The 17,432-nt window shown below is 40.0% G+C and overlaps 1 protein-coding gene across 4 annotated transcripts in view; it reads right to left on the bottom strand.

Annotated features, from left to right (window-relative positions):
• The window catches only part of LOC127389300 (uncharacterized protein F13E9.13, mitochondrial-like), a 48,353-nt gene that overhangs the window by 4,990 nt on the left and 25,931 nt on the right, over positions 1-17,432 (bottom strand). The window contains exons 10-11 of one of the 4 annotated variants that reach the window (XR_007890612.1): positions 8,313-8,430; positions 1,137-1,699 (exon numbers count right to left, since the gene is read on the bottom strand). The exons of 2 other annotated variants lie outside the window; for them this stretch is intronic. The gene's annotated coding sequence lies outside the window, so the exon portion shown is untranslated. Of the gene's footprint in view, positions 1-1,136; positions 1,700-8,312; positions 8,431-17,432 lie in introns of those variants that run through there. One more of the 4 variants, XR_007890614.1, reaches the window with a different exon arrangement.

Genomic DNA, 17,432 nt, shown 5'->3' with positions numbered 1-17,432 from the left:
CGGCAGGCCCCGGGCGGCGCGGCAGGCCCCGGGCGGCGCGGCAGGCCCGGCTCGGCCCGCTACACCGGCCCCTGCGGCGGCTCCCGCGCTCGCCCCGTGCAGCCCGCGGGCGCTCGGCAACAGGCGGTGCCGTCGCCGCCTCCTCCCGCCGCGGCACCGACAGCAAACCCGGCCCAGGCCCTGGGCCGCGGGGCTGGCTCTCTGCCCGGCTCGAGGTCAGGGCGCGGTGTAGCCGCTCTCCTGCGGGCTGAACAGCGCAGCGCGCCCCGGGGAGCACCTGGGCTGCCGTGCGCGGCACGTTACAAGATGTCACGGCATCTTCAGGACCGGTGCCGTGGCAGAGCACCTCCCAGTCCCCGGGGAGCTGTGGCAGGACGGGGAAGAAAGGGACGGAATGCCACTAGGACCTCCCTGGCAGTAAGCTGAGAATACAATCTGAGAATATCTTTGGTTTACTTTCTCTTCAGGTTGGTTTCAGCCATCAGGCGGGTGCGGTGCAGCAAGCGGCTCTGCTCCCGCACCACGTGTAGCCGCCACGCCCGGCCCGGCGGTCACACCGCTCCCGCAGTACCACCGTGGTTCTTGTGCAACCTTTGGAAAGTTACTGCCTAGTGCTAAAAACGCTGCCATTTCCCAGGAACAGAGTATTAACAAGTTGGTGTTCTTTTGTTTTTGTCAGCTCAGCCTTCTATTATTATTACATTTCTGAATTAAGGTAAAGCTGATCCCCTCCATTCCTTGTTGAGAAAATGAAAAAGCAGGATGACAAAAAGGAAGAGGAATGTAACTCTCAATTTTTGTCCTTTTCTTGTGGCTGCACTGGGGACTTCTTAACCTCCCCGTGCTTTATAGGATCACATAAAACAACTCTCTGTGTAACAACTCAAAATGTTACAGGTCTACTGGTGCTCTTGATTTTTACAGTGCGGATGTAAAAAGCGAACTTAATTCCTGAGCAAAGAACCAAAATGCTATGTACATTTTAAAAAGTAACACCCCAAATTCCAGCTGTAAGCAGCCTTCCAAGGAGAAAATTAAAATCAGTGAAGTCTGCCAGCCATCAAAGGAGGGAACGGCTATTAATCTATACCAAACTGAATCATTACTTCTCTACTTCAGTTAAAGATAAGCACAGGTTATTAGGGCTACACCAGCAGGCATTTATTAGATCTATTTTCTTCTGTGGCAGAAGTTAGTAAAATGAAAATACAAGACAACAGTGAAGACTGTATCCTTTAAGGCTGTACATGCCACTGTAAACCATTACTACACTCTCAGAGAAATTCTGATTCTTTTAAAAGTCAGTGGGAATCTGGTCATTGTTCCCAGCTGGATTAAGTTTTTATTCTGTAGGTAGTTCCGAGCCAGCAGCTGCTAGCATGCCTGCTGCTCTTCTCGGTGAGCTTGAACCCACACACACAAATCAGCACAGCACACGTCCCACCATTCTGAGAGTCTGGGCTCAATAACAGCTCACAAGTCCTGTTGTTGGTCTCACTGAAGCAGCAAGACCTGCGATAGATGTTCTCTAGGCGGGTCTCCCCAGCAGGCTCCATCTGGTGGCTGCCCTCCCCTCGCCATGGCGGGGGTTTAGCTCCGTGTCTGCCAGTCGGGAAAACTCACGGGAGAAGGGACAGCTCTGCTGGCTGCATTCTCCTGGACAGGACTGAGTGTTCTGGCTGGATCTGCCACTGTAATTCTAGAGTGTATTTATGCATTTCAACATCCACTCTTAAATAAGTAGCACCCAAGATAAACGTTCACATGCTTTTTAAATTCTAGGAGCAGGTGGAGTGACAGCAGTTCAAGCTGCTCCTGCTACAAATCAGATCCTGCCAATAACCCCGCTGCATTGACTGCAGTATGCTGGGCTCTTTTAACAACTAGATGTTATCATGATTCCTATAGCATAGTTCTCTTTGTCCCCTTTATCACCCTTGATTCACTATTTCATTTCCTTTATCTGGATGTTTCACATGTTTTTCCTCTTCAGACTACTAGGAACTCTACACTTTTCAAAAAAACAGAAAAAAAAATAATTCCCTTTCACCTCACCCCCAGATCCTCAGGTAATCTGTCAAAATGAGCTACAGCAATAGTGCATTGGTATTCTGGTTGGATGAGCCACTTGGCAGATTTCTGTCAAGTCCTTTCCTAACATATACATCAGAACCATATATAGCCACAAGCCAGTTCAGCATGTCCTCAGCCTGCTGGGTTCACTTTTCACAGTTTTTGACATACTAGGAGATAGGCCAAGGGGCACCAGGAATTATTTCAGCCGGAGATGGGCTGTTGCTACCAACAGAATCATTGACTCTGGGGTTTTCAGCCTGCTTTTTACAGGGTCTCAAAAAAAGGAACTGTCCAGAAATAACTGATGCAATTATCTGAAATACCTATTATCTTCACAGGAAACTGTGACAGATTTTTTTAAGGCACTTAATCTTGTTGGATGGAAAAAACCTCTTTCCTTAAATTTGTTTTTGTACCAGAGATTCCTGGAGAAAACACAAGGAATAGGCAACTATAGGTGACTTAGTTTCATCATTTCACCTAGTTGTACTTTTATATTTTCTTAAAATCGTTAAATAGCATCACAATGGCAGGAAGAAAAAAAAACACATTCACAACTTGAGGCATGTGCAAGTAATATACAACCACTTGCCTAAGTTTGCAAAGCACCTAAGAATACACTTGAGATTTCCCTTTTGTGTCCATGCATTAACTCAGTGTGAGGATGGCTTAACTTACAAAGCATGAAAGCAAAGACAAACGAGTAAAAATAAACCAATGTCAAGTGTTCCTCAATGTGTAATGGAGGTGGTCCACAGAGAAGAAAAGAGGATGGAAAAATGTAACAAAACAAGTTTCTAATCATATCCAAGTTTAGGAGGGTAAGAGATTTCTATCATTATCCCCAGAAGTTCAGGAAACCCTACATTGCAGTGAAAAAAGCTGCTTTGCTTATTCCTGTCTAACATCTAGGGCTCTGAACAATCAACATCTCTCCCAGGATACTATAAGACCCCTCTATGCATGCTCTTACAGGGTGACAGGAATAACAGCATCTGTTCTGGAAGAGTCTGCCACTTCTGCTTCATATTATACTTCTAATGTGAACCTTCCCTTATTGACAACAATACAGTTTTACAGCTTCTCAGTTCCTCATCATATTCTCTGCATTACCAAGAAAATTGTGGGCTTCACGAGATCTATATTGATAGAGAGAATTAATATAGAAGTAATTAGCTTGGAGCAGAGAAGGCTGAGGGGAGACCTTATTAATGCCTACAATGGGTGGGTGCAAGGAAGATGGAGCCAGACTCTCTTCAGTAGTTCCCAGTGATAGGATGAGGGGCAACAGACACAAGCTGGAACATAGGAAGTTCCATTTAAATATGAGGAAAAACTTCTTTATGGTGAGGGTGACGGAGCCCTGGAAAAGGCTGCTCAGGGAGGTTGTGGCGTCTCCGTGTCTGGAGAAATTCAAGACCTGCCTGAATCAGCCCTGAGTAATTAATGTGCTCCAGGGGATCCTGCTTTAGCAGGGGAGCTGGACTAGATGATCTCTAGAGGTCCCTTCCAACTCTGACAATTCTGTGATTCCATAATACTATAGCACGTCAGTCCTTAAACAGATCCACTTAGTAAGGGAAATTTTCCAACTGCACAATGGCTGTCTAAAAGAAACAGCACTTCATCCAGAACCCTGTGCAATGAGAAAAGGTAACATTTTTAAAACCAGGAACCTCACTCCAATTTTCACCTGTTAACACCCTTCACCTCTGTGCATGAGGTGTAAACAATACAGCAAAAATGACCAAATACTGCAGGAAGACAATAGCAGGTTAGAGAGATCCACTGCAAGCAAAGCATATGCTCAATGGCAAATCTTTTCCCCATTTCCTACATTAGATATTCATCAGGATCTGAGTTCTAATTGAATGCAAATAGAGGATATAACAGGTTTTTGCATATGAAGTGAAGATATAGAACATCTGTCTCTTCACAGCTTTTCAATGTACCTTATGTGACATTAAGCAAAGAAGAGGTTTGTCTCATCAGCTTGTAGGAAGTGGTGAATTTGAAGTACAGTGTGACTGAATTAAATCATTCCACTGCTGCTGTGAAAGGTGCTGCTTTGGGTCTCCCCACACACTCTTGGGTGATAAAATGCCAAGCTGGGCAAAATCAGTTTCAATGCCAAAAAGATGGACTGCTGGTGCAGAAGGTCACAAAACACCATTAATTGCCTTATATTGTTTCAGTCCTGAAAGATGATCCAAAAATATAGGCTGGCACTTTGGAATAAAGCACACATTGCTAGCTAGCACTATCCAAGCAAACTTTTAAAGATATTTTTAAGGCATATCCTTAACTGCAACTACCACTCTTCTGCTCCTTTAAAACTCTTATTATAGTAGTAATTTATGCTCTCTTTTTACTTCTTCAGCAGCTTTAATTGAGTAATTTTGTTTACTGGTACAGAGTTGTGATTTTGTGACCTTTTCAGAAAAAGTTACAGCAAAACTGAATGTAAATGTTGATGTCCTAAACTTGGCTTACATGTTTGTATGTTATAGCATGTATGAACACTGAAGTAGAAATAAAATCCTGGTTAAAAGATAGATACAAAAAATACCTGCTAAGTTTCCAGAGAAGAGCTAAAGAAGAGGCCATCTCCTACAACCAATTCCTCCACCCCTCACTCTTCTGCAGAATCTATCTAGAAAAGTGCATCTGAGATTTCTTCAAACCTCTAAAGGACATACATAAAGTAGACAAAGCTCAAAATCAGATCTAAAATGCATATGGTAAATTCAGTTAAGGAACAAAGCATTCTAGTATCTAGGACAGAAGGATGACACTTGAAGGTGCCTGGAATAACATCAGTGACAGATTTCCATGCTTGATGCTATTCAGTGGTGTGAGGAATCTGTGCCATAACCAGTGCTTGTGGAGTCTGAGAATAGTAAATCCTCAGCTACATGTAATTCTTGCCCCAAACATACAGTACTTTGGAGACATCAAGAGTAAGCACAAACTGACTTAAGTCCCAGGAGAGTCAAGGGTCCTTGGTTTACTTCACTTCCAACCAACATCACAGGAGTTGAATAAGAACGAAATTTTACAAAGCTGTTTGACCAAGTTTCCTGTTCTTCTCAGAATACAGAAGAATTCTCTCCAGCTTTCTTGGGTCTGAGTTCTGATAATGTGACAGGCAAAAGGGGACCTCACAGTCAGCAAAATGCTAGGCTAGAAGGGAAGAGGCCAACCTTTACAGATTGTATTGCATTATTTTCTTCTTTCATGGAATAGGTTGGAGGCAAGAAGATGGAAAGGTGAACTTGCATAACTCTCCACAATGATGGACCAAATTAAAAGCTTCCAGAAGTCACTGCAAATACTCAAATTTGTTACAATGGGATTTTCAGACTTACACAATATGATGTATTTTAATACTGTCTCTTGGGCCACCTCTCTGCTTCATTTGCAATCACAAGGGTGTCACCATTTGGGATCACACAATGCCTATGTCACTGTAACAGGGTTCTCTAAAGAGCCATTGCTAAGGCAAATGCAGAGCAGGGCAGTGTTTATACCATATTTATAGTTGTCCTAAAATTATTTCTTTTCTAAAGAACTGGAAACTGTGAAGTAGAAAAAGGCCTTTTGCTGGCTTTATGCACACCTCAGTTTGAGATCCACTGCCTTAAAAATGTCATAAATTACTGTCTCAGGAGTAAACTGATGTGCATTCAAAAGCTGTAGTGAGCAGAATTTACAAAGAACAGCCAATGCCAAATAGCTTTACCTACAAGAGCATGCATATACACAATCAGGAGAGGCAAGTGCTACTGGAATAGAGGGCATTGACCAAGCAGACAAATAGAAAGGGAAAGTACTGGACAGCTCCCTCTGCATTGTAAGTTCCAGTGGATCTTTCATTGTGCCCTAAGTAGATAAGCATTAAGTTCTCAAAGTCTGTTGAAAAGACTTGAAGCAAGATGTGCCCATCTCTATACCATGGAAAAAGAGAAGACTGTTTTTTTGCTGCAATTAGAATAAACAACTGTCCTTAATTTCTGTCAAACAGTAGATGTCTCCCTTTGCCAGTATTTGAAATGTGGATAAAATGTTGTTAGGGTGCACATCCACAGCCAGCATTATTAGTCCTTTTACTCTTTTTCAGCTTACATTCCCATCATGCCTCATAGAAAAATCCATGGGGGACGAAAGATAACGCTGAATCCAAACCCTGAGAACAGAGCCCCATGGAAGCAACAAATTATAAACTCTACTGAAGAGATTTTCTTCAGAAAGATCACAGGTCTCATGCTTTAGTCATGGCCTGTTCCTCTGCCAGCAGGTTCAGAGAGTGATCTGTGAGAGCTAAGTGATTTCTTTCACGTAAGCTGCTCACGATGACTACAGAAACCTCAAGGATTACAGTGCACAAACAATGGGAGGAAAAGCTGCTTCAAGTAATACACCCAGACAATGGAGTTGCCATTATGGTAGCAATGCAAAATATGGACGGGGATTTAAATGGAACGGGTGATATCTGTACAGTTTGGAGGGCTCACGTGTGCCAAATTTGGCAGCATGAATGTTCCTATTGCTTGTTGCTCCACCTCTTGAACAATGAGGCTAAACCCCATATGTGCAGGAGTTGGTAAAGCACAAGCAGTTTTGCTAATCACACTGCATGCAAAAGCAAAAAGACAAAGGAAACTAGTAATGCTTAGACTAGCATTGGGGAAATAATTAAGCATGAATGAAATATTGTATGTGGATTTGAAATGAATGTTCTTGGAAACAATTGTGCTGTTTCAGTTGTGCTGCTTTCCCCCTAAGTTTCACAAAGTAATTTGCATGTCATTTAAATAAATACCATAAATTATTGCAAACTTTTTGTTTTTATTTACATAAAACAAAAAGCTCATTTCCATTATTGTTTGGTTTACCTGACTAGAGTGAAATGCAGAGAGAGGTCCGAGAGGAAACGTGTCACTCCCCAAAACATTACAGCCTTGTCATGTGTAAGCCAAAAAGCAGGACCCCACCTGTAGCTTTGCCTTACACAGCCAATTAATGCTCTGTATATGTCACAGATACAGGATCAGATCTTCCACTTGAGCCAAGCCAGAGCTGTGAGCTGGTCAATGGTACTGATACAGGCTGCCTTGCCCTTGTCAGGGCACTTCATGTTGGCCACTGAAAACTAACTACAGGTCCCATCACCTGAAAAACCAAGTGACCTAACCATCTGCAAAAGGAAGAGTTTAACATCCAGTATAAATTTTAATGTTATGACTGTAAAACAGTAAATGATAATCTGGGCTTCTGACCTGTGAAGACTGCCTGCAGCTTTCCTCCACAATGCTTTGCTTACTTCTGGTTGCTCATTCCAATCTAAAAGGGACCCAACAAATATTCTCCTCAGACAACACCAGGGTGCTTTTCCCCATGGTCTGTTGTAACAAACCCAACAATACAGATTGCAAACCAGATGAACCCATTATACAGATGTACTTTTCACAGAAAAAGATCCTATAGTCTAATTTCTAAGGCTGTTTTTTGTTTTATAAAACACAGGATCCAACCAGCTTCCCATCTTGGGTATGAAGGCATTTAACTTCCCTGGACCCTGCTTAGTGGAGTTGTAAGTTTTGCTTCACCACAAAGGAAGTAAAATTGACTAGGTCTAACTTCATGATTTCCAGATATCACTAGGGTGTGCTGTAGATCATGAAATTTCAGTAAAACACAGTTAACAGGGAGAAATCTAGCTGCTATACTAAATATTTTAAATTAATTGCAAACATCCAAGCAGCTCAACACAGACTCAAATTCATTTCAAAACAACATACACACTCAAGAGAGGTATTATAACATACTAACAGTTTACAACATTTTTGTTATACAGACTTGGCAAACAGTGTGGTACAACAATAGAGAACTAAGTAGAGTCAGGCAGATAATCACATGCCTAAACTGCAGAGGTAACTAACATCCAGGCACACAGTCTGGTGGGAATTAAATAAAAAGAAAAATCAGGACTAGAACCAATATTCATAACAAACTAAGCAGCAAGAAATAAGGGACTCCTTGTTGAAAACTTTCTTTGAAAAAAAAAAATTGAAACTATTTAAGTCACCAGAACTCAGAGTAAGGCCTTGGGATGCAGAATCGGCAGCAGAATAGTTACTATTTATACCAACTAATGCATATAAACAATGGTGCTTAAATTCCCATGGGAATAACAGTAGAAATGAACAAAATTAATCATAGGAGATAGCACCTACCAGGTATCAGCTCTTAGTACAAGGTCATTCAGCACAGTGACATAGAGAAGGGGATCACAGCCTCTGCAGGAAGGAAAGCATCAGCTCCCAGCTCTGAGTTTCCATCCACTTCCAGCCCCTGCAGGAGGTAGAAACCCTTGCTACAACCTCCACCCAACCAGCTGCTCAGCCTGGACAAAAGCATCTTTGCTCTCTTGCCCCTATAACCTTTAGACTAGGACAGAAGCACCTATCCTGGCACACCGTCCTTCAGAGCATCACCTCCCAGTATAGACACTGGAGTGGTGGTGGGATAATGAACCTCACACAATAAGGATGCTGAATCAGAAAGATTTTTAAGTACACACTTAACTTTAAGCATATGTTTACACTAAAACCCACACACTCAAATGCAAAATTTAAAAGAAGCATCTATTTAAACACAAACAAAAGCTTAAATGGTTTACTGTGTTGAGGCTCCAACTGTCAAGCCATACCCAGTATGCCACAGTTAGTGGTACAGCAAACAGAATTATCAAGTGATGCTTCAGCAGGCTGCATGAACCGAGTTTGGTAGTCTTACACCATGAACCACATATTCATTATTATAACCATTTGTATTACTATTTGTAGCATCTAGGGAACCCCAATCAGGGCTCTATTGTGTACAAGCACAGAAAAATAGGATGGCTCTTATAATGAGTACATCACAAGCCCCACTACCGTAATTAACATTGATTAGCATCGATGCAAACAGCATGGGAAGACAAAGATTGAGCCCGTTTGGGAGCTGAGGTACTCTCTTGCCCTTTAAGGTTGCTCCTCTGCTTCCCAACTGCAGAACAGAGGGGAGGCTGTTTCAGTGGGGAAGGCTGCTGTCTTCAGCACTCCCAGTGAGCAGCTCCCACGAGCACATTTTAGGACATGGGATTCAAAGAGACATCTTTGTCACTTACTAATCCAGTCTCTGTCACAGACAACAACACCACACAGTCCTGACCTTAAAATTATCAGGAACCATTACAAACCAGTTAGTGCTTTTTCTTCCTATTCAGGACATACATCTCTCTAAATTTTATCCAGGTTGGCTGAAACAGTTGGACTATACTGTGTATCTCCATACATCAACCTAAATACTAAAGAAAAACTGCTATTGACTGTCACAGACCAGTATTAATCTGAAATGGAATGGCTACAACTGACAAAATAGGAATCAGAGACAGTCCTTCAGTTTATATAAATCCACTCATGCCAAAACACCAGCACCAAACCTGCTCTGTAATGTCTGAAGGGGATATTTCCCTTGCTTCCCAAGCCCACCCTGCCCAGCATTTCTTACTGTTCCCCAATACCACTGTGAAACTGTATGATTGCCAACTGTCCTTTTTGATTAGAATTGATAGAGATGGTTGCAATCTCTGATCTACTTAATGTATTAGAAAAAGATGAAAAAAGTCAGATCCACATTAAACAAAATCTCAAGTGGAATCTCTTAATGGACAAGGGATGTGAAGCTGCAAGTAGCAAACTTCTTCCTCTCATATACAGACCTTGCTAGATCTGTAATTGTCATATTCATCTCTCATCTCAGGCCCATGGCATTTTCCCATGTTTGCCTTGGATACTAAAGCAGGTTTTCCTTTCTAACTGTAGAAAAGAGCATCAACAGCTGTGATGTCAGCCAAAAAAGGTAACATTTTGAAATGGATTAGATGAAATTCTAGGGTTGAATATTGAGATTGTGTTAATGAAATTACCTTAATTAACCAAATAAGAGTCAAGACCTGAAACTTTCCTATGGACCATCCTCTCCTCAAAATGTTTCTGCACAATTTTGGTACATAACCTAACATTTATGTTTTACAGCACCTTAAATTTGACTTTCACATCCAGTACCATGTAAAATATATCCACAGAAAATACATTCAAATTGGAAACTTTGTTCAACTCTCCATGACATTACTCACGTCATGAACCTACATTCTGGTGTATCCTCCAGTTTGGTGCACGTCTCAAAAATTCTCATATGCATTAAACTGAACATGTGTAAGTATTTGCAGAATTATATTGTAGCCCCAATTTCAAATGCAATTGTGGTATATTTACTTGCTCAACTGTAGTTAGGTTCTGGTGTTCTGCTACTTTTTGCTATTCTGGTCAAGTTTTGTTGTTTGGTTTTTTTTTAAGATACTTGCTAAAATTTCACTCATAGGGAAATGCAATATAATTCTATAAAGCCTAAAAATAAACTCAAACCTGCTAAAAAAATTAATCATTTCACTCCCAGACTTCCACCAGCTGGGCTTGCCTGCTTTAGGTTTGACACCTGCAAGAGCTACTAACATGGCTCATAAAGATGAGCAGGTTTACATGAGAATGGTCAAGATATAGTTTTTTTTAAATCTTTACTTTGCCAAAATACTGTCCAGGGTTCCTTATTACTGGAAGACTTTTTTTAATTTCTCACTCACTTTTAATACTGCACTTGTTATTAGGAAATTGGCAGAGGTAATGTCCAAATACATATGCTTCTCTACATGTACTTCTTTTAGGTTTGCTCATTACATTTGTTAAACTATTTAATTCTCAAGTATCTACTGGAGATACAGTGAAGACCCCCCAAACACTAGTTAAGAATAAATCTGTAATGAGAATAAATTATATACACATATAAATTGCTACAAGTCCTGTAAAGAGTGAGACCATTCTACATAAACATCTGCTGCAGAATTAAATCTGATACATAAATAAAAACCCTCTCCACCCAAATCAAACAATGGAAGTATCACAGTTACCCAATCAGTTAAAAGAATAAACCTTTTAAATAAATAAATTTGTGCGACACCAATTTATGTCACAGTGGTACTTAAGGCAAAACCTTTTAAAGGAATAGATTTACTGTGCATACAGATCTCCACTGGGTATGTGTAATTATGCAAAGGAAAGGCATTACTTTTAAAGTGGATGAATGGCTGATACTTTTTGATTTACTGCTAGAAACGGAAAAATGGTAATGGCATGAAATAAGCATTTGCAGAACCATTTTGGCAGATAGAAAATGTTTGATTTACCTAGGGCATCCATCAGGTTCTGTATTTTAGATCAAAGCAGATAACTGGAAAGGCAAATGGATATTTGGAAAAAAATTTATTGCTTTTCTGTCAGCTCTGCAAGTAAGTTAAATGTTTGGAGGGGGAAAAGCCCAAGGTTCTTTGGGTGGAAGGAAGTAATGATTCATCACTGCTCCAGCAAAACTACATCTTTCTGTATTTACCTGGAAAGGTGAGAATTGTGTGGAAGTAGTTGACACTTTCTCATTTTGGGCCTGACTCTCAGAGGTGATTTGAAGGGGCTGGCAAAGCTCAACATTTCCATCTGGCAGTGGAAATGGATAATGTGTACCCAAGGTCATATTTTGCTCTGAACTCCAAGTTGTTAATTCTCAATATTTGTCTCTTCTGGTTTGAATTCACATTGATGAAGAAAATATGTCAAGACACATACACTCCCAAAAACCCACTGCCTTCTCAGATCCTTTCAAAATTTGTACAGTAGGAAAGCACACTGAATGGAGGATAAGGCTTACTGGACAACTACCTGTGACAAGTCAGTTCTTCTATGCCCTCCACTGTCCCCAAGCTTATATTTAGTTATACCTCTCTGAAACCAAGAGCAACCCTGCTACAGACTTCCACATACATAAACCCTCAAAATCAAGACTCAAGACTAAGACAACCAAATGCAAGATGCATGTACACACATACAGTCAATGCACCTATGCGAGCTGAAGATTTGTGAACATCCAGGGATATCTGAAAGTTATACACTTTGTCTGCAGAAAAAGTCATTGCAAGCTTCCATGTCAGGAACTGTTAAAATATTGAGCTAGAAGAAAGGCCAGACTGTATTTCTCCTTCTGTAGTAAATCAGCACTATATGTATATATTCAGTCCAATCCCTTGATGTGTCCAGCTTCAGTGATAAAAACTTAGTGAGCAGGGCAAGAGCTATTGGGTAGAGATCGATATGCTTGCTTGTTGTCCTTGATTGGCAATAATGCAACATTTTCTCCTTGACTGTAAGAGGTGCTTTTGTGATTTGGGAGCATAAAGAAACTCTGTACTTGACAGATTTATATAGTAGGAATACGCTAATGTCCTTTGACCCGCTTAAGAATAAATACGACCTACCAAATTGTCATTTTTATGGGTATTTACAACTGAGGCACTTTGTAAACCTAAGAACTAATATTTCCCAAAGGAAATCTGTGCTCTTGAATCTTGATAAATTATTGAAAAATACAAGCCACTACCAGCCCTACAAATTTTGTCTTCTATTTCTCCTATTTTTAGTTACACAGGAGTTGTCAGAGCAGACTGGACCACTGATCTATTTCACCAGGTATGCTGCTGCAGCCGTGGCTACTGCTTCAGAGGAACCCCAGCATCATTTTGGCTATTTGACCAAGGCTGAGTAGAAAAAAAATATTTACTAAAACTTGAAGATTTTCAGTGCCTGATTGAAATATTAGTCACATCATTCTTTAAGCTCTCAAATTATTATTAGAAAAGTATTACAAACTATAATTTCCACAGCTCAAATGCCACCAGCTGCATTTGCTCTCATGAATGCTTCAGTTGATACTTCAGACAGTGCAAGGAGTAAAATAAGCAATCCTGGTTCACCTTAACTCCAGTGTTACTTGCACTATTTCATGGGTGTAGTGCAAATAATCTGTAAATTCAGTATTGTCTTCCTGACCAACCATATCCCTAAGTTTCTTAATTCTGCAGGCCAGGTGACCCAGGAAGCCTTCAATGGATTGCTGTATCTCAGCTGCACTTTATCTCACCTGCCCACTCCACTTGCCACATAAATTTCTTTCATCACCTTTATGCCATCTCTGCCCACAAAACCTTTCAGAAAAGACGAACTATCTGCAGAGGAGAGAAATAATGAGGACCTCTTCCCTTCAGAACCTTCCTCTGGAAGATGACAGCACATGATACACCTCTATACCTTTGTCTAAAGGAAACAGAAGGTTTTGACATGAAACTGATTATTAATATTGTCATCCATAACAGAATACTTGAAAGCTATTTCCTTTTATCCTTATTCTCCAGCTGAAAGTTGACAGGAAGTCAAGACTATTCAGAACAGTATCTAAGACATGAGACTTGTGGTATTTTTCCAGTCGAAGTTTGTCTCTCCTCTTGGTTATATCCCTGAGCAACAGTACAGATCCTCTCAAAAACTTTGAACACATCAGACTGTGACTAAAGCATCATGACGTGGTGCTCATCTCTACTTTTACTCCATTTCCAAGGGCAGCTGCTTTTCTATTTTTCTTTGCGCATCTGCGGACAACAGAATCTTTTCTCTATCACAAGAAAAGAATGTCTTAATTAAGTCAGTTTCTGCCTTCAGCTTATTCTTAGTCTTCTGCATGCTATAATCTATGGATATGCACAAGAAAGGCTTGAGAGGCAGGAAAAAGCAGGAAGCTGGAATAAACAATGAGGCAGAAACCGCAGGGAACTTGAGCATCTTTTCTTGCCCTTGCTGCACTGCCTTCCTTTGCATCCTTGTTTACTGCTGAATTTGGGATTCTTCCTACCTTTGTACACATGATTTAACATGTGAACATGATTTAAACGTCTTCTCTTTTGTGACTCGTTCTGACAGTGCTATGACAGGGCACTAATACAGTGCCTGTGGCACAGAGTCAAACTACTCTTAGCATAATTTCAGATTTTAAGTATCAATTTTAGGTACTTAAAGCTTCTTTTACACTAAACTTTCTACACTCAATGTTGTTTGTTAGTAATAAAAAAATCCTAAATTCCCACTGATTCATCAGCTCCTACACTCTACAGTGGCTATTCCATTTCCCTCTGTACAGGCAGTAGAACAGAAGTAGAAATTGCATTTTAATATACAAAAGGAAATGAAAGATGGAGAAGGATTCAAAAAAACAAGGTTAATAAGCAAAATGGGTGTTGCCTCTGCTTAACCTGGTATTAACTCTAAGTTGTTTGTTTTAACAAACGGTCCATGTGCTGCCTTGACATTAACATCTCATTTTTCGGAAATTTTCACTTGTTCCTCATTCTGCTAAATTTGTTCTGATAAATTTTGTTTTCAAGAACAATAAAATGCCTACAGCAGAATGTATCTATTAGTAGAGGAACACCCAATAACCAGCATTCCACACAACCAAACAGCATTTCTGTCCTGTTCACTTCAAGAATGATGGAAAAATAAATGATGGAACACTAGTGTTTGCTGTCTGACACTGAATTTACTTTGTGAAATAAAGAAAATTTGAAAGTGACAGGCAAGAGGGAAGTTAAACACAGAGAGCAGTAGTTACAACCTAAATCAGCAAAATCCTTTTTTGACATCTTACAAGAAACCTATCTGTTAATAAGATCAACAGATTTTTAATCAAGATAATTAGCCTCATCTTTTCCCATTCTTAAGTGTTTAAAAAGAAACATCTTAGGCTCTCCTTACCTTTAATACTTATAAAGCTTCAAAACATAAGCAAGAAACAGAGTATGTTGTGAAATGTGACCCTTCTTGGCTCATGTGAAAGGATTTTTTTTCTCCTTAAAATTATCTATGCATTTAAAGATTACTCTTTATCTATTACTCTCAACATTTCACTAGAAACCATCTGACCTTACTTGTAGTTTGGCTGCTGCCTCTGTTTCCTCTATTTGCTGCAGCCCTACAGAGGCAGACGGAAAGAAGTGCTGGTTCCCTGCCTGTGAGCAAGGCACAGGGAAAGGAACTCATCTATGAAGACTGGAATACTTCAGTGCCCCAAAGACATCAGTCTGACATGGGACATAAGCAAGTAGTAACTTTGTTAGCTGAAGAATAATCCAGGGGAGGTATTTAATAGGTCTGTCTGGACCTCAGCAAGTGAGTGTCAAAGTCTTTTTGACAGATGAAGTCAGGAACATGCAGGCAGTCAGCAAACTATGCAAGATTTTCAATTTCATATTAACCACATATTGACTTTTCAATAGGAGATTCCTAACCAGTCACCATATGAGAACAATGTGACTGAAGTTGTCAGTCCTAACAAGTGTTTAATAGACATCTTAAGAGAAATAGGCTTTTTATCCATAAAACAAGTATTCAAAGGATCAAATAATCCTTGTCACCAAGAGTCAAACAATCGGTAAGAATAAGAACAAATTGAGAGAAGTTCCATAATGCCTCAACACAATTTCCTGCATGACCCAGTACAAGCACCGGTTCTTATCAAAGCAAGGAGCTAATTGAGTAGGTTTCCCTGATCTCTCTAAGCTAGGAATCCAGCTTTGTCTCTCTCTGAAGGATTCTGAGTTCCAATAGTGTTTCTGCAGTGAGGATCATCCAGTGAAGTGGAGGGTCAGTTCAACTACACACCATGGCATGTTAGCCCACAAAAAGAAAATCGCAGCCCAATTCTCCACCCTTTCTAAACAATATATCATTTAGGTTACATAGGTAAGCACTGCAAACATCCAAGAAAAAAGCCAGTTAGTTGTCCTTAAACTCAACTTCTAAGTTCCTCAGCACAGCAAACACTGAATTGTTAGGGCAAAGGTGCAGAATTAAGTGAATTTTTTGTAATGCAAAATGTAACTTTTTAAAAAAGATACATCTAAATCTGCTCTTAAAGCAAAGAGCGGTGAATTCCAAGCGTGCATGTTGCTACAGATACCATCCCTTATTGCCATAATTATCTTGCAAAACTTTAACTTTCATTTATGAAAAAATGTCTCCTTAAGCAGGCATACCACCAAAGATGATCTTGGAAACCTAAGTAGGTGTGAACTCACAGTTTTAACAGAAGAGGCTGCAAACAACTTGAAATGACAGCAAACATCCCCATTCAATTCTCTCAAGAGAACCATGCAAAGTAGCAATTTGTCATGGACTTTGAGATTTTGCTAAAGCCAAATATCTTGGTTTCCTTCCCCCTTCCTGCTCTGCCAGGACCTGCCTGCAAGTCCTTTCTATTCCTCAGTTTTCCCCGTAAGGAGTTTGTTGAAATAGATGAAGGAAACAACTGGACTCCAATTTATAATCAGGAAGTCCACAGAATCAAAAATAGTGGGATGCAAGAACAGCCTAGCAGTTGGATCAGCTGCCTGAATGACAGGGAAGAAAATATCTGAAAACTATCCATAATCTCACAAGCTTACATAATTTCAACACTGAAATATGTAAAAAAATTTGTTTTAGCAGGTCCAGGTAAAAGAGTTTAAGTTTTATGAATGGAATGAGGGCTTGATAATATTTAGACATTGATTTAGATAAAAATGTCTATTATTACCAGCAATTTTTATCTACAATTTCACTAGAAAGAACCTCATCTTTCCTGTAGTAAATAGTGATACTGAAACTTCATGTAAAGTCATTTTGCTACACAAACAGACACTTAACTCTCTGCTGGTTCATAAGTTAACAGCAAGAACTACACATGAAGATCAGGTGGGTACATAAGGGAACTGAGCTGTGGGCAATTACTGTTATATTTTCATAATCTATTTTCAAGGTTTATTTTGTTCAGCACAGAACAGAGATAAGTACAGTAACAGTGCAAGAGCAAAACCTGAGAGAAAGATGAGATCCAACAAGAAAGGGAGGCCACTATCTGACATTTTAAAAGGGCAAATCGAAAGCAATCAACACCCAACAAAACGCTCAATGTCGAATGAGGTGATAGCTTAGGATATACTTAGGATACTGTAATGAGACTAACAAGTGCTGTGTGTTTTAATGTAAATTAACACAAGATAATCTCTTCACATATTTAAGTGATGCACTTCAAATTAATTAATACATATTTAATAGAAGGCTTCTTGAACAGCTGTTATTTACTTCTGGAGTTTCTACACATTTGCACAGCCTGCTTTGTTCTGCACTGAAGTTGGTTCATGCTCCAAAGTACTTTAACAACTTGGGCTGTAAAAAACTGAATAGTCTTCCCAAAAGAGACAGCCTTTCTGATAACTTAATATTTTTTACATTAAATATTCAAACACTTTCTGAACAAAAGGTCAAATTCTACTGACAGCATCTGTGTGAATCAGGCAAGCAGATGCTTAATGCTGCTAGACAAACACTTTCAGAACAAAG

The sequence above is a fragment of the Apus apus genome, chromosome 11, assembly GCF_020740795.1.
Source record: "Apus apus isolate bApuApu2 chromosome 11, bApuApu2.pri.cur, whole genome shotgun sequence".
In the NCBI taxonomy this organism is placed as follows: domain Eukaryota; kingdom Metazoa; phylum Chordata; class Aves; order Apodiformes; family Apodidae; genus Apus; species Apus apus.
This window is presented reverse-complemented; position numbering and strand designations above follow the sequence as displayed.